Source organism: Dipodomys spectabilis, unplaced genomic scaffold, assembly GCF_019054845.1.
Source record: "Dipodomys spectabilis isolate Male_0828 unplaced genomic scaffold, ASM1905484v1 ptg000636l, whole genome shotgun sequence".
Lineage (NCBI taxonomy): Eukaryota > Metazoa > Chordata > Mammalia > Rodentia > Heteromyidae > Dipodomys > Dipodomys spectabilis.
In genome coordinates this window covers 193,876-210,840 of record NW_024871313.1, presented here as the reverse complement: position 1 = coordinate 210,840, position 16,965 = coordinate 193,876, and the positions used below count along the sequence as shown (strand labels likewise).

At 38.8% G+C, this 16,965-nt stretch overlaps 1 non-coding gene across 1 annotated transcript; it reads left to right on the top strand.

Annotated features, from left to right (window-relative positions):
* Positions 1–16,550: 16,550 nt before the first annotated feature.
* Positions 16,551–16,654, top strand: LOC122101175. Its single transcript, XR_006146326.1, has one exon. It is a non-coding gene; the product is annotated as a U6 spliceosomal RNA (small nuclear RNA).
* Positions 16,655–16,965: the final 311 nt, after the last annotated feature.

Sequence of the window (16,965 nt, the reverse complement as noted above, 5' to 3'; positions counted from 1 at the left end):
CTAATTTCATTCCATATTTAAATTTATTTTTTTGTTTTTGTGAAAATACTGTACAAAGGGGTTTCAATTACATGGGTAAGATAATGAGTACATTTCTTATCAAGCATTGTACCCTCCTCCTTTGTTTCCCCTTCCCATAACTTCCTGTCCTCTCCATGCTCCCCACCCAATCCTCCCCCCACACACCAAAATTTTAAAGTTTGTTTTCGACATAATGACATGTACATCTCATTGTTGTAATGGGTCCAGCTGTATCCCTATTATTTAAACGATTTGTTTTTTCCTTTCCCCTCCACAAATTATAACAACATCAAGTACAGTGAAAGCAGGGTTTGTACAGTGGGGGAGGGACATACAAAGCAAAAAAGAAATAATCTTTTAAATGTGTTAGAAACAATCACATGAAGGAAATAACATTAGAATATATATCTTAGGGTTCATTTCCCTCACATCAACTTGTCTGACAGTTTCTGTTTGTCTCAGACATATACTAGTTATTGCAAATAAGGGAAACCATGGGACCTATGTTTCTTTGGGCCTGGCTTATGTCACTTAATAAATTTTTTTCCAAGTCTTTCCATTTCCTAACAAATGGGGCAATGTCATTCTTTCTGATGGAGGCATAGAATTCCAGTGTGTATATATACCACATTTTCTTGATCTACTCATCTACTAAGGGCCATCTGTGTTGGTTCCATATATTAGCTATGGTAACTAATGATGCAATAAGCATAGTTGTGATGGAAACTCTAGTGTGGTCTTGTTTGTGATCATTTGGGAAAATACCCAAAGTGGGAATGCTGGGTCACATGGGAGCTCTATGTGGAGTCTTTTGAAGAACCTCAATACTGATTTCTAAACTGGTTGAACAAGTTTACACTCCCATAAACAATACAGTAGTGTTCCCTTCTGTCCACATCCCCTCCAGCATCTGTTGTTATTACAGTTCTTGATTATAGCCATTCTAACTGGGGTGAGGTGGTATCTCAATGTTGTTTTGATTTACATTTCTTTTATGACTAGGGAGGTTGAGCATTTCTTCATGTGTCTATTGGCCATCCTTCTTTCCTCTTCAGAGAAGTTTCTCTTTAAGTCTTTAGCCCACTTATTTATTGGGCAGTTGTTTCTTTGAAGATTTGTTGGGGGATTTTAATTTTTGAGTTACAGGTATATTTTAGAAATGAGACCCTTGTCCATTTTATGGCTAGTGAAGATCTTCTCCCAATCCATGGGCTTTCTATTAACCTTGCTATCTATGTCCTTTGCCATGCAGAAGCACTACAATTTTATGCAATCCCATTTGTCCAACCTTTCTATGATTTTTTGTGTTTCTGGGACTCTATTAAGAAAATTTTGTCCTATGCCAACAAGGCCTAGGGTTTCTCCTATTCCATCCTGTAATGTTTTCAGAGTGTCTGCTTTTATTCCAAGTTCTTTGATCCATTTGGAGTTGATTCTGGTAGAGGGTTATATATAAGGATCTAGCTTTAGTTTTCTACAAGTAGTGAACCAATTTTGCCAGCACCATTTACTGAAGAGGCTGTCTTTCTTCCATTCTATTTTTTTAGCTCCCTTATCGAAGATTAGATGGCTATAGGTCTATAGGTTCATTTCTGGGTTTTCAATTCTATTCCATTGGTCCTGAGGTCTGTTCTTGTGCCAGTACCAAGCTGTTTTGATTATTGTGGCTTTGTAGTTGAATTTGAATTTGGTATTGATATTCTTCCAGCACAGTTCTTTCTGTTAAGGAACATTTTTGCTATTCAGGGTCTTTTATTGTTCCATATGAATTTTTGGATTGCCTCTTCTATTTCCTTGAAGAATGAGGTTGGAATATTGATAGGTATCACATTGAATTTTTAGATAGCCTTGGGAAATATTGCAATTTTCACGATGTTGATCTTTCCAATCCAGGAGCATGGGAGTTTTTGCCACTTTCTAAGTTCAGTTTTGATTTCCTTTTTCAGGTATTTAAAGTTTTCATCATAGAGGTCCTTCACTGCTTTGGTTAAGTTAATACCTAGGTATTTTTTTGTGGGCTATTACAAATGGATTTGTTTTCCTAATTTCAGCCACACTTTCCTTTTTGTTGGCATACAGAAAAGGCATTGAGTTTTGAGTGTTAATTTTATACTCTGCTACTTTGCCAAAGTTTTGAGTAATTTTGGAGTGGACTCTACGATTTTTTAAATACAAGATCATGGCATCTGCAAATAGGGAGAGTTTTAATTCTTCTTTGCATATTTGGATCCCTCTTGTATTTGCATTTGTCTTATTGCTCTAGTTAGGCATTCCAATACTCGAATGAAGAGAAGTGGAGAGAGTGGGCATCCTTGTCTCATTCCTGAGTAAAGAGGAAATAGCTTTAGTTTTTCACCATTAAGTATAATGCTGGCTATAGGTTTGTCATATACAGCCTTTATTGTATTGAGTAATGTTCCATGGATTCCTAATTTTTCCAAAACCTTCATCATAAAAGTGTGTTGGGTCTTGTCAAAAACTTTTTCTGCATCTATTGAGATAACCATGTGGTTCTTATCCTTGATGCTGTTGATGTGATGAATTATATTAATTGATTTGAGTATATTAAACTAGCTTTGCATCCCTGAAATGAATCCTGTTTTATCGTGGTATGTGATTTTTTTTATGAATTGTTGAAGTTGATTGGCCAAAATTTTGTTGAGAAACTTTGCATCAGTGTTCATCAGAGAAATGGGTCTATAATTCTCTTTCTTTGATGAGTCCCTTCCTGGTTTTGCGATGTGTGTTATGATGGCCTCATAGAATGAGTTCAGTAGTGAACTTTTTCTTTCAGTTTCATTGAAAATTTCGAGGAGTATTGGTGTGATGTCTGCTTTGAAGGCCTTATAGAATTCCGCTGTAAAACCATTTGGTCCTGGGATTTTCTTAGATGGGAGGTCTCTTATTGTTGTTTCTATTTCAATGCTTGATACAGGCCTTTTAATATAGTTTGACTCATCTTGGCTTAGTTTGGGCATGTCAGTATTTGCTAGGATAAGGTCCATTTCTGCCATGTTCTCAAACTCATTAGCATAAAGTTTTGAGAAGTATTACCTTATAATGTTCTGAATCTTAGTTGTTTCTGTGATGATGCTTCCATTCTCATCTCTGAGTTTATTTGGGTGTGTTCTCTTCTTTTTCTGATAAGATTTGCTAAGGGTATGTCAATTTTGTTATTTTTTTCGAAGAATCAACTCTGGTTTTTTTCTATTTTTTTTACATTCCACTTCATTTAATTCTGATTTAATTTTAATTATTTATTTCCATCTACTGGATTGTGTTTATCTTACTGCTCTTTTTCAAGGAGGCTCAGATGTCTCATTAAATTGGTTCAGATCTCTCCAATTTGTTTGTGTAGAGCTATAAACTTGCCTCTGAATACTGCGTTTGTTGTGTCCCAGAGGAGCTAGTACTTGGTGTGTTCATTTTTGTTGAATATCATGAACATTTGAATTTTCTTTCTAATCTCTTCCATAACCCACTCGTGATTGGGCAGTGTGTTTTTCAGGATCCGTGTGTTACATGACTTTCTTTGGTGGCTTTTGGTGTTTGTAAGGTCCGCTTCTGGATGGCTAGCAGACTCCACCCTCCTCGCACAAAGTCTCCACCCATTACCTGCGTTACCTAGGCAACTGGGACACCTGGAAGAGGTCACATCTGCATCCACTGAGGTCACATCTGGATTTGATGTGGCCACACCTTTCCCCTCCCATACCCTAGATAAGGGCTAGCCCAGGCCCAGACTCTCTCTTTCTCTCTGTTCGTTTCTAGCTCTTGCTCTTGCTCTTCTTTTCTAGCTCTCTTGCTCTTGCTCTTCTTTTCTAGCTCTCTCTGCTCTCTCTCTGCTCTAGCTCTTTCCTCTCTCTTTCCCAGCCACGTGGAGTGCCAACCTTGCCTGGTCCTAGCAGGTCTACTGAATAAACCTACCCCTTACCTGAATACCACGTGCGTGCTGGTGCAGTTCTTACTCGGTTACCTCTTTTTAAAAACCTAACATAACTGGTGCAGTTCTTACTCGTTAACCTCTTTTTAAAAACCTAACATAAATGGTGCTGTGACTCGGATAAAGGCTTATAGTCAGGAAAACTGGGATTTCTCTGTTTTTTTCCTCTTTTTTCTTTTTTTTTGTTCTTCCCTTTTTGCTCTGAGGAATACCCGCAGTTATGACGGCCTTTTGCAAACCAGTCTGTCTGCGGCGGAATCAACGCATCGATACCATTGCTGCCTTCACATCCACGTCCACACCACTTCTCTACTCTGGTGAGTGAAACTACTCTACGGCTCTCTGTTACTCAGTCTCTGTCCAGACGCGGTGCCACGCCAGAGAGCTCCTACGGCCTTTAGCTGAAAGGCCGGTCACCTCTGAAGCCGAGGACGCTTGGTTATGGGGGTTTGGCCATTTCTCTCTAAAGGGCTCTGGGGGAAGTCGGGACGCCGCTTCTGCCTGGTCAGCTCTCCTTCACTCACCAGACTGACTCTACTCATTTAATGGGGTGCTACGAATCACGCCTGAGCCATGAAACCCCTTTGAAATGTCTCCTGCGCTCCCTGGAAAGCCAGAGAGCCTCATTTTTATGCCATTCTCAGAAGTACAGTTTTTGCTACTGCAATGGTAAATGATCAGAAGTCTGTTTACTTTCAGGCTGTCTTTGCTCACTGCTATTCATGGGCAAGTTTCTACCCTTTTTTTCTACAACTTTTTGGCTTGTGCCTTGAAGAGTGCGACACAGGCTGGGTCCCAGGGACCACCCTCTAGGTTCCCTCTCAAAGGCTAGCCAATGTAGGCTTGGTCTATTTGCTCAGGCTTTCTTTGCATTCTTTCAGAAATTCGCCATCTTGAATTCGCCATCTTGGCCACATGGTGGATTAAGGGTTTGGCCCCATCTGACCCTTAACCTTCCACTAAGTTTACTACTCCATCTATTCTAAGGTGCCTTGCTAACAAGTTGCTCTTTTCACAGGCCCTGGTAACGGAGGCCCAACCATCTGATATGCTTTGTTAGCAAAGATGTCTAAACGTTGTCGAAATTTTAGGTTTTAAGTTTTGCCTTTTTTGTTTTGTGTTGAGTATTCTACTACTGACTACGTGGTTCTAAAATACTGGGCATATCTGTGCTAAAATTCTCATCACATCTAATGAGTTTTGTCATTTCAGAATACTTGTTGGCAATTCTTGATAAGAACCAGGTAAGCTCTACTTACTCTACTTGATCTCCTTGTTGCTTTAATTGGAAATAATAAAGGGCTTTTGTGGCAAAGATTGCAGTTCAAAGCCCGCCCGGGCTGAAAAATCCCTAAGACTCCATCTCCCAGCTAAACACTGCAAGTGGTACTATAACTCAAAGTGGTTCAGTGCTAGCCTTGAGCAGAAGTGCTCAGGGACAGTGCCCAGGCCTTGAGTTCAAACCTCCTTGAATACTAGTGGTACTATAACTCAAAGTGGTTCAGTGCTAGCCTTGAGCAGAAGTGCTCAGGGACAGTGCCCAGGCCTTGAGTTCAAATCTTGAATACCAACTGGGACAAGCCATCCCTGCAACGAGCACCTAGACTCAGCCAGTCTGGGGAACAAGGGAACATGGAGAGGAGTAAGAGGAGATGTCACATCAGCTACTTTGTGTCTGCCCTTTCAAAATTAACCTGAGCTGGGAGGTCAGTAGAAGTAAGAAGCGTGCCCATCTAGTGTCCATACCAGTCTACCTATTAACTGGACAGGAATTTATATTCTTGCCTTTGTCACCTGACTTCTCCACCTAGTCTCCCGATGTCAGAAGTAGCTAGGGACATTTCTACCAACATTTTCAGCCCCAAGTCCTTCCTTTTGCCATTTATTTGCTGTCTAGTATGTTTTTTTCCAGCCCCTCAATGCTCATGAGACTTCTCCAGATTTCATCTAAGGACTCACGCCACCAAGGGACAGCTGCTGCTCACTGTCTTCTCTGGGAGGAGACCAAATTCCAGCCTTTTACCCCTATTGTCGATGCCCCTTTTCAGCAGGAAGTAGCCAGAGAGAATCCTTGCCCTATTTCATGATTATTAAAAGGCTGGAATGTAAGGTCCGCCCCTGGATGGCAAGCAGACTCCACCCTCCTCGCAGCAAAGTCTCCACCCAGTACGTGCGTTACCTAGGCAACTGAGACACCTGGAAGTGGTCACATCTGCATCCGCTGAAGTCACATCTGAATTTGATGTGGCCACACCTTTCCCCGCCCATACCCTAGATAAGGGCTAGCCCAGGCCCAGACTCTCTCTTTCTCTCTCTCTGTTCGTTTCTAGCTCTTGCTCTTGCTGCTCTTTTCTTGCTCTCTCTGTTCATTTCTAGCTCTCTCTCTGTTCATTTCTAGCTCTTGCTCTTGCTCTTCTTTTCTAGCTCTCTCTCTGCTCTAGCTCTTTCCTCTCTCTTTCCCAGCCATGTGGAGTGCCAACCTTGCCTGGTCCCAGCAGGTCCACTGAATAAACCTACCCCTTACCTGAATACCACGTGAGTGCTACTGTTCTTACCCCTCTCTCTGTTCTTTTCTAGCTCTTTCCTCTCTTTCCCAGCTCTCTCTCCTTCCCAGGCCTTTCCCAGCCACGTGGAGTGCCAACCTTCCCTGGTCCCAGCAGGTCTACCCCTTACCTGAATACCACGTGCTGCTGCAGTTCTTACTCAGCAACCTCTTTTTAAAAACCTAACAGTGTTGAGTTCTAATTTTATCCCCTTGTGGTCTGAGAGAATGCAAGGTAAAACTTCAATGTTTCTGAATTTGGACAAGTTTGCTTTGTGGCCTAAAATGTGGTCTATTTTGGAAAATGTTCCATGTGCTACTGAGAAAAACGTATTGTCTAAAGCTGCTGTGTGAGATATTCAGTAGATGTCTGTTAAATCTATTTGGTCTATACAGTTGTTTATATCTGAGGTTTCTCTGTTGAGTTTCTGCGAAGTTCTTCTATCTAGTGGGGAAAGTTGTGTTTTAAAGTCCTCAACAATTAGATGAGAATGGAAACATCACCACGGAAACAACCAAGATTCAGAACATTATAAGGGAATACTTCTCAAAACTTTATGCTAATAAGTTTGAGAACTTGACAGAAATGGACCTCTTCCTAGCAAATATTGACATGCCAAAACTAAACCAAGATGAGGTAAACTATCTTAACAGGCCCATATCAAGCATTGAAATAGAAACAGCAATAAGAGACCTCCCAGCTAAGAAAAGTCCAGGACCAGATGGTTTTACAGCGGAATTTTACAAGGCCTTCAAAGCAGAGCTCACACCAATTCTCCTCCAACTCTTCAATGAAATTGAAAGAGAAAGCTCACTACCGAACACATTCTATGAAGCCATCATAACCCTCATCCCAAAACCAGGCAGGGACTCATCAAAGAAAGAGAACTATAGACCCATTTCTTTGATGAACATTGATGCAAAACTTCTCAACAAAATTTTGGCCAACCGACTTCAACAATTCATCCAAAAAATCATACACCACGATCAAACAGGATTCATTTCAGGGATGCAAAGCTGGTTCAATATACGCAAATCAATTAATATTATTCATCACATCAACAGGAGCAAGAATAAGAACCACATGGTTATCTCAATAGACGCAGAAAAAGCATTCGACAAGATCCAACACCCCTTTATGATGAAGGTTTTGGAAAAATTAGGAATCCATGGAACATTCCTCAATACAATAAAGGCTGTATATGACAAACCTACAGCCAGCATTATACTCAATGGTGAAAAACTAAAGCCATTTCCCCTTAACTCAGGAACAAGACAAGGATGCCCACTCTCTCCACTTCTCTTCAATCTAGTATTAGAATGCCTAGCTACAGCAATAAGACAAGATGCAGACATAAAGGGGATCCAAATAGGGAAAGAAGAAATAAAACTCTCCCTCTTTGCAGATGACATGATCTTGTATTTAACGAATCCCATAGACTCCATTCCCAAATTACTCAAGCTGATTCAAAACTTTGGCAAAGTAGCAGGTTATAAAATTAACCCCCAAAAATCAATGGCTTTTCTGTATGCCAACAATGAGAAAAGTGTGGCTGAAATTAGGAAAGCAACTCCATTTGTAATAGCCCCACAAAAAATAAAATACCTAGGAATTAACTTAACTAAAGAAGTGAAGGACCTCTATGATGAAAACTTTAAAATCTTGAAAAAGGAAATCAACACAGAACTTAAAAAATGGCAAAACCTCCCATGCTCCTGGATTGGAAAGATTAACATCGTGAAAATGGCAATACTTCCCAAGGCTATCTACAAATTCAACGCAATACCTATCCAAATTCCACCCTCATTCTTCAAGGAAATAGAAGAGGCAATCCAAAAATTCATATGGAACAATAAAAGACCCCGAATAGCAAAAACGCTCCTCAACGGAAAGAACACTGCTGGAGGAATATCAATACCAAATTTCAAACTCTACTATAAAGCCATAGTAATCAAAACAGCTTGGTATTGGCATAAGAACAGACCTCAGGACCAATGGAATAGAATTGAAAACCCAGAAATGAACCTACAGACCTACAGCCATCTAATCTTCGATAAGGGAGCTAAAACAATAGAATGGAAGACAGACAGCCTCTTCAGTAAATGGTGCTGGCAAAACTGGTTAACTACATGTAGAAAACTAAAGCTAGATCCTTATATATCACCCTGCACCAGAATCAACTCCAAATGGATCAAAGACCTTGAACTCAAAGCAGACACTCTGAAAACATTACAGGATGGAATAGGAGAAACCGTGGGTCTCCTTGGCTCAGGCCGAAATTTTCTGAATAGAGACCCGGAAACACAACAAATCAAAGAAAGGCTGGACAAATGGGATTGTATAAGGTTGCAGAGCTTCTGCAGGGCAAATGACATAGCTAGCAAGATCAATAGAAAGCCCACGGACTGGGAGAAGATCTTTACTAGCCATACAACAGACAAGGGTCTCATATCTAAAATATACTTGGAACTCAAAAAATTAAACCACCCAACAACAAATCCTCAAAGAAACAACTGCCCAATAAGTAAGTGGGCGAAAGACTTAAAGAGAAGCTTCTCTGAAGAAGAAAGAAGGATGGCCAATAGACACATGAAGAAATGTTCAACATCCCTAGCCATAAAAGAAATGCAAATCAAAACAACATTGAGATATCACCTCACTCCAGTTAGAACAGCAAAAATCAAGAACTCTAACAACAACAGATGCTGGAGGGGATGTGGACAGAAAGGAACCTTACTTCATTGTTGGTGGGAATGTAAACTTGTTCAACCACTTTGGAAAGCAGTATGGAGGTTCCTCAAAAGACTCCACATAGAGCTCCCCAATGACCCAGCAATCCCACTTTTGGGCATTTACCCAAATGATCACAAACAAGGCCACACTAAAGCTACCAGCACAACTATGTTTATTGCAGCATTATTTACCATAGCTAAGACATGGAACCAACCCAGATGCCCCTCAGTAGATGAATGGATCAAGAAGATGTGGTATATATACACAATGGAATTCTATGCCTCCATCAGAAAGAATGACATTTCCCCATTTGTTAGGAAATGGAAAGGCTTGGAAAAAATTATATTAAGTGAAGTAAGCCAGGCCCAAAGAAACATAGGTCCCATGGTTTCCCTTATTTGCAATATCTAGTATAGGTATGAGTCAAGCGGAAAAAGTCAGATAATGTGATGTTAGGAAAACGAAACCTCAAATATGTATTTTAATGTTTTTGTTTCTTTCATGCATGTGTTTCTAACGCATTTATAAGATTATTTCTTTGTTGCTTTGTATGTCCCTCCCCCACAGTGTAACCCCCGCTTTCACTATATTTGATGTCAGTATAACATGTGGAGGAGATGGGGACAAACAAGTCATTTAAGGATTCAGGTGGACCTGTTGCAACAGTGAGAAGTACAAAATGTCATGTCAAAACCAGCTTTACAATGTCGGGGGGGGGGTATGATTGGGTGGGAGGGAGGGGGGAGGCTGGGAAGGGAGGTGAAGGGTAAACAAAGGAGGAGGCTGCAATGCTTGGTAAGAAATGTATGCATTATCCTGCCCATGTAATTGTAACCCCTCTGTACAGTATGTTCTCAAATAAAATAAAATTAAATTAAAAAAAAAAAAAAAAAAAAAAACCAGCTTTACAATGTCGGTGTGGGGGGGGAGGGGGGGTATGATTGGGTGGGAGGGAGGGGGGAGGCTGGGAAGGGAGGTGAAGGGTAAACAAAGGAGGAGGCTGCAATGCTTGGTAAGAAATGTATGCATTATCCTGCCCATGTAATTGTAACCCCTCTGTACAGTATGTTCTCAAATAAAATAAAATAAAATTTTAAAAAAAAAAAAAAAAAAAAAAAAAAAGTCCTCAACAATTAATGTCTTTGGATCTATGTGGGATTTGAGGGAAAGTAGTGTTTCTTGGATAAATTTGGGTGCTCTGTTTTTTGGCAAATAGATATTTGCCAAATAGATAATATCCCCCTGAGTGATCCCTTAATTACTATGCACCAACCTTTTCACTAATATTAAAAGTCTATTTTATCGGATATTAGGATTGCAATTCCTTCCTGATTATGGGGGCCATTTGCTTGGTAGATTTTGTTCCAGACTTTAAAATTGAAAATGTGTTTGTTTTTGCGGGCAAGATGTGACTTCTGAAGGCAGCAGATAGAAGGATCTTGCTTTTTAATCCAAGTAGACAGACTTTGTCGCTTAATTGGTGAGTTAAGTCCGTTAATGTTGAGAGATAGAACTGAGATGTATTTGGGAGTTCCTGCCATTTTATCCAACTTTTTCGTGGCTGAGGCAACTGTGTTCTTTCTATGGTTCTTGGATTCTCAGTTTGGGTTCTGTTTCTTGGCTTTTATTGTGGTCTTGTTGGTTTTCACTGTGTAGGACATCTTTAAGATTCTTTTGTAGGGCTGGTTTGGTGGAGATATATTGTTTCAATTTTTCTTTGCTATGGAAGGGTTTTATTTGACCTCCAAATATTAAGGAGAGTATAGCTGGATAAAGTATTCTTGGTTGATAGTTGTTTGTCTTTAGGGCATGGCTTACATCATTCTAGGCTCTTCTTGCTTTGATTGTCTCTGCTGAGAAATCTGAGGTGATTCTAATTGGTTTCCCTTTATAGGTGATTGATCTTTTCTCCATGACAACTTTAAGGATCTTTTCCTTGGTGTGAATTGATCCTGTGCATATTATAATGTGACAATGGGATGTCCTGTTCTGGTCTGGTCTATTGGGAGTTCTAAAAGCTTCTTGTATCTGAATAGGCCTATCTTTTTGTATGTTTGGGAAGTTATCTGCTAGGATCCTGTTAAACAAATTTCCTAGACTATTGACTTCTGGCTCTAGGTGCTCTTCTACACCCATTATCCTCAGATTAGGCCTTCTAATGGTATCTTCCAAGGGTTGAGTGTTGAATAGATCTATCATATTTCTTGGATTTGTCATGGATGGTTGTATGTTCTTTATAATATCTAGGCTGTCTTCTTTCCTCAGGATTTTTCTGCATGGTCCATCCTACTAGCCACACTTTCTACTTTTTTTTTCTTTTCCTTCTACTTGGTCACTGTTTGTGGCTTCAAATTCTTTGTTGGATCTTTGTTTTAGATCTTATATGAAATTTTTTACTTCCTTAATTTGGTGATCAGTGTTTATTCTCAAATCACTTATTTGATTGGTTATGGTTTCCTTGGACTCCCATTCCTTCTGTTGGCATCCATTCAGCATTCCCTTTGTGGACTCCCTGATGTCTTTCAGCTCTCTCTTTATGGATTCCATGAATGCCTCTAGTGATCTTTGTCTATTCTCATCCTGCTCTCTCATTTCCTGTATTACTCTTTGATTAGCTTCTTCACATTCATGCAATTCCTGTGGTTCTCTTTGCCTGATCTCAGCCTGCTCACACAATTCCTTTTTCTCTTTGAGTGTTCTCAAGCTGCTCATACAATTCCTTTATCTATCTTTGTGTAGCTTCCTCACACCAATGAGCTTCCTGTTTTGATCTTTGGTTTGCCTCCTCTGTCTCCCTATCATGCTCACACAGAGTCCTTTGCAGGTTTTCAATCTTTTTATTTACCATGTTTACCATTAGTGTTTGTAGAGCTTTTTGGGAACTCTCCTCTGGATTATTCATTATCTGTTCTGTCCACTGATTATCATGAGTGGAAGTTGAGATACCCGGACTTGCCATTTTTCTTGTGTTTTTCCTGCTTATTCTGTCCATTTGGGATGAGAGTAAAACCACTTTTGTGCTAGAAAATTATCTTAAGGCAAGCATCAACAAAGTATGTAATTGCAATGTCAAAAGCCTGCAGATATAATCTAGTTCAACAGATATATTTTTCAACATCAAACAACTATGTATTAATAAGCTACAAACTGCAGAGAAAAATTTGGCAAACCAGAAGTTATTAGGTTTAGAGAGAGATGTGGGTATAAATAGGAATAGAGGGTTCTGGAAAGGTAGAGGGAGAGCTAACTTAGTCCTAATCTCAAAGCAGGAAATAGGTTGGATAGAATGATAGTAGAGACCGGGGAAAAAAGAAAGAAAAAAAGACAAGGAAAAATAGTAAAACAAAAATTAAAAAATGGAACACTTAAAAATTATGCAAATTAAAAACGTAATATTCAGATTAGGATGGGAATAGGATAAGAGAAATGGAGGGATAGAAAGGAGACATGAAAAATTAAAAAATAAAAATGCTTAAAATTTTATATAGGTATATACAGGTAGTACGGCTATTAAGGAATTTAAGTCTAAGAGGTTTTGAATTCAGTAATAAATTTCTGGATTAAGTGTGTATACAATGGGTTATAAGGTCTAATAATCGAATACAGGTATATCTGAGTATGAGCAGAACAGCGATTAAATCACGCAAAAAAAGAACGAAAGAGAAGAAAAAGTGAAAAGAATGAGAAAGAAAGGAAAAAAGGATAAGAAGGTCAGTAGAGCTAAACAAAAGTGAAAAAAGCACACACACACATATAAACCTAAAATAAAAATTATAAGAGGAAGAAAAAAAAGTTAATAGAAAACAATTTTTTAAATTAAAAATGTTAAAAATTTTAATAAAAGGTACCAAAAAAGAGTTCTTTGCTTTTTTGGGGTGAGATGGGAAGATCCTGTACCTCCCTTGTGTCCATAACCAGTCTCTTGTTGGAGTCTCTGGTCTGCTTGTGGTGTTTGATTTTGCTGTAGCTTGGTTGTTTCTTAAGTCAGTTTGTTTGAGCAGGCAAAAAAATGCTTTGCTTTACCCAGGATTTTGTCATCCTCCTCCCAGGCTAGTTCAATGGGAGGGAGATCTGCTTTGAGTATCACAAAAGAGGGTGATGGCTGTTTCTTTTAGTTTGGAAATGCTGTGATGGGGCTAGGTTCTGGGCAGAGTGGAGGCCTTTCAGCAAACAGTAGCGTTTCCCTGAGGGGCTAGCTTCTGAGGCAGTCACAGATCCCAGCCAGGAGCCATTCTCAGGGTTTATTGTTACTGAATTTCAATTGATTGTCTAGGCTGTTGTAGGGAGGGGCAGCCTCTGGCTCTGTTTACCTAGTGAAGAAAGCCACTCTTGGGCTGGGTGAATTTTCTCTGGGTGGAGCTGAACCTGGCAGGTCAGGTTAGGTTCCTGTGACCTGCTAAATGACTTTTTGTTTTCATCCAAGGACTGAGTTGGAGCTAGCTGATCAGCCAGGCCTTTGCCAGTATCAAAGATGGAGATCTCCGGTAGTGGGCAGGGAGGGGTAGCCTTCCCTTCTCTGCTCCCTTAGAAGGAGAGAGGAAGTCAGGCTTCTACTCACACAGGAGTCTGGTTCCTGGGTCATCTCTGGTCTGTGATCTGAAGAATGATGTCTGATCCTTGTTAGTTCTTGCTGGTGTTTAGTAGAATCCTCTCTCCTGCTGCATCTGCTGCCTTTGTCTTAGACTCTCTGTGTTGCAGCTATGGCGGCTACGGCTGCCACCATACCCGCCACAGCTGCAACCATGGCTGCTGGCAAGTGCTCAGATTTGTCTCCTTGCCTGGATTTTCCCTCTTTGGCCTAACTCTTAGTACTGTGATGGCACACTTGGTGTGATTCTCTGGCTTAGGACTGTTCACTGGAGCACTTAAACTGCTTTCTATGTGAGAGCTTGTTTAGCTTCCAGCTTCTCCTCTGCTATCTTCCCGGAACCCTAAATTTAAATTTTTAATGATAAATTATTTTAAAATCTTTTAATTCGGGCACAAGTATGGATAGATAAGTGATGTGTGCTGAATCAGAATTATTCAGAAGGTTGTAAATGGATGCTTACCTAGTTTTCTCTTGGATGAATCATAGAATACAGACTGTCCTAATTGGAAAAAGTTAGCCTTCTGAGATTTTCTCCATATAAACACTCCACCAACATTTTATTAGAGGATTATTCAAGATTAGCTATATGTTGATTGATAATGACTGATCATGACAGAAAGTTGAGGGAAAACCATCTACACTTCAGTGAGGTTCTGATTTGTGCTTCACAAACTGTTATGAAAGCTCTACATGAGAAATCTAGCAGCTGCATTTCCAAAAATTCCTTGGGTTGTTACACTTTCTGATATTGTCTCAATTCAAGTACTTCTCCTTGAAGTTCCATACTATTCAATGATGCTGTATTAGCTCTTTTTTACAATTTGCAGTCTGGTCTTTTTGATGAAATTTGTGATTTTCAAAATTGCTCTCCAAATTCCATCCACAAACTGCAAAATTTATAAATTTATAAATTTATAAATACAAAATTTATCTGAAAAAATTTCTATCAGTTGATAGTGCATATACTTTTAGCTTTCATTACAAATATAGAATGTAGTAAAAATTCTCATAGCAATTATACTGCATTAGCTTGTGGGCAGATTCTAATATAAATAATATACTGTGTTCATGTAGAGATTTTGAGTATCCAAAGTAATAAGCCTGTGGTCCTAAAACCTATACCTTACTTATATTGAGTGACAAATACATCTTCATATAAGTACAGAAGTTCTCCTTGTATCTTTTTAATATATATTTTTATTATAAATACTGTACAGAGGGGTTCCAATTACATAAGTAAGATAATGAATACATTTCTTATTGAGCATTGTTACCCCCTCCTTTGTTTTTCCCCTACCATCTCTTCCCTTCACACGTCCCCACCTCCCCACTTCACCCATCCTCTGATAGAGAGTCTTGTATATCTCATTGTTACAATGGGTCAATCAGTATCCTTTCCTTATATCTTAAATGAAGAATTGCTGGATTGATTTATGCTGATTCTATTTGTGTAGACACATCTAAAATCACTGGCCAAGTCCAGGAGCACATAAATGAAATGCCATCATTTTTTTGTCAGTTGGTATAATTGTGTTCTACACATTTATTGACAGGCTACAAATTATTCTCAAACTTGAAAACATTAAAAATAATTCTTTTTTTTCTTATTTTCTTGGCCAGGAAATCAGCAAGACCTCAGTCAGCATTTCTCACATAGGAATTTTCACATGGGTTAGTTAAATGTATATGTAGAGTCCAGTTTCCTGAGGACTCACTCATCTGCCTAGGAATTCATGCTTGGCTGTTGGAAAAAGAGCTCAAGTAAGGATGCCATTTAAAGCCTTTTAACTTTACTCTTTACCAGAGTATTCTCCTGCTACTTTGGTTGTTGAGAGTGTCTAAAAAGTAAGCATTCTGTGAGGAGCAGGGAGACACCATATGACTTATACTTATTGAGATTTCCAAGTGACTTGCTATCCCTTGTACTGCATTTTGTAAGTCAAATCTCTCTAAAACTACCAGTTTTAAGAGATAAGAGGAGTGGTAAAAGAACTCTTAGAGACAAATACATCTTCAAAATATATTGTTCCAAGTATTCAGTTTAAGGCATATTCAAAAACTGGTGAAACTTTTGTTGACTGTAATTATGTGTCTTTCTCCATGTGTGCATGTATACATGTGTATGTATATGTGTGTAAATAGTAACATACATATGTACATTATGGCTTATATCATCATTTATTCCTTGCTAACAAATAAAGTAAGGAATCCCTAAAGTATTAACAGAAACTGTGTAGTTAAAGTCTTAATTCTTCACTCTGCTTCTTTACACAAAGACTTTGCAAATTCTCATTAATAAAGTTTCCTTAAAATCTGAAATGTACATACTTAGTACATAATGTCTGCTACCGTAAATCTTAAATACTTTGCAGAAAAGTTTTATACCTGCCAAAGAGTCCTATTTTTGGCATATATAAGCAAAATCCCAAAATTAAGCATATTTAAAACTTTTAACAAGCCTTAACACTTGCTGCAATGTTCATTTTGACAGGTTCCTTGTATAGAATAATTGAATTCCTCCTCTTACACATCTCTTGAACTACAAATTTCTGGAATTATTTTGTTTTTGGCATGTCTATCTTGATTTTATTCTTCAATGTGTGCTTATAAAGAAATACATGATTCTAAAATTTCACAATTCTTTTTAACTTACTTTCTGTTGAATTGTCTAGTTTAATAAAATCAATAAAAATTATACTTTATATATAAAAAATGTTCTGTGCTCAAGTTAGCATCACATACACTAACATTGGAACGATACAGAGAAGATTAGCATGCCCCCTGCACGAGGATGACATGCAAATCCTTGGAGCCCATATTTTTACAACAACAGATGTTGAAAGGTATGTGGCCACAGGTTTATCGTACTGCATTCTTGGTGGGAGTGTAAACTTGTTCAACTACTTTGGAAAGCAGTATGGAGGTTTCTCAAAAGACTCCACATAAAACTCCTCTATGACACAGTAATCCCACTTTTGGGGATTTACCCAAATGATCATAAACAAGACCATACTAAAACTATCAGCGCTACTATGGTTATTGTAACATTATTTACGATAGCTAAGATATGGAACCAACCCAGATGATCTCATTAGATGAATGGATCAAGAAAATGTGGTATATATACAAAATGG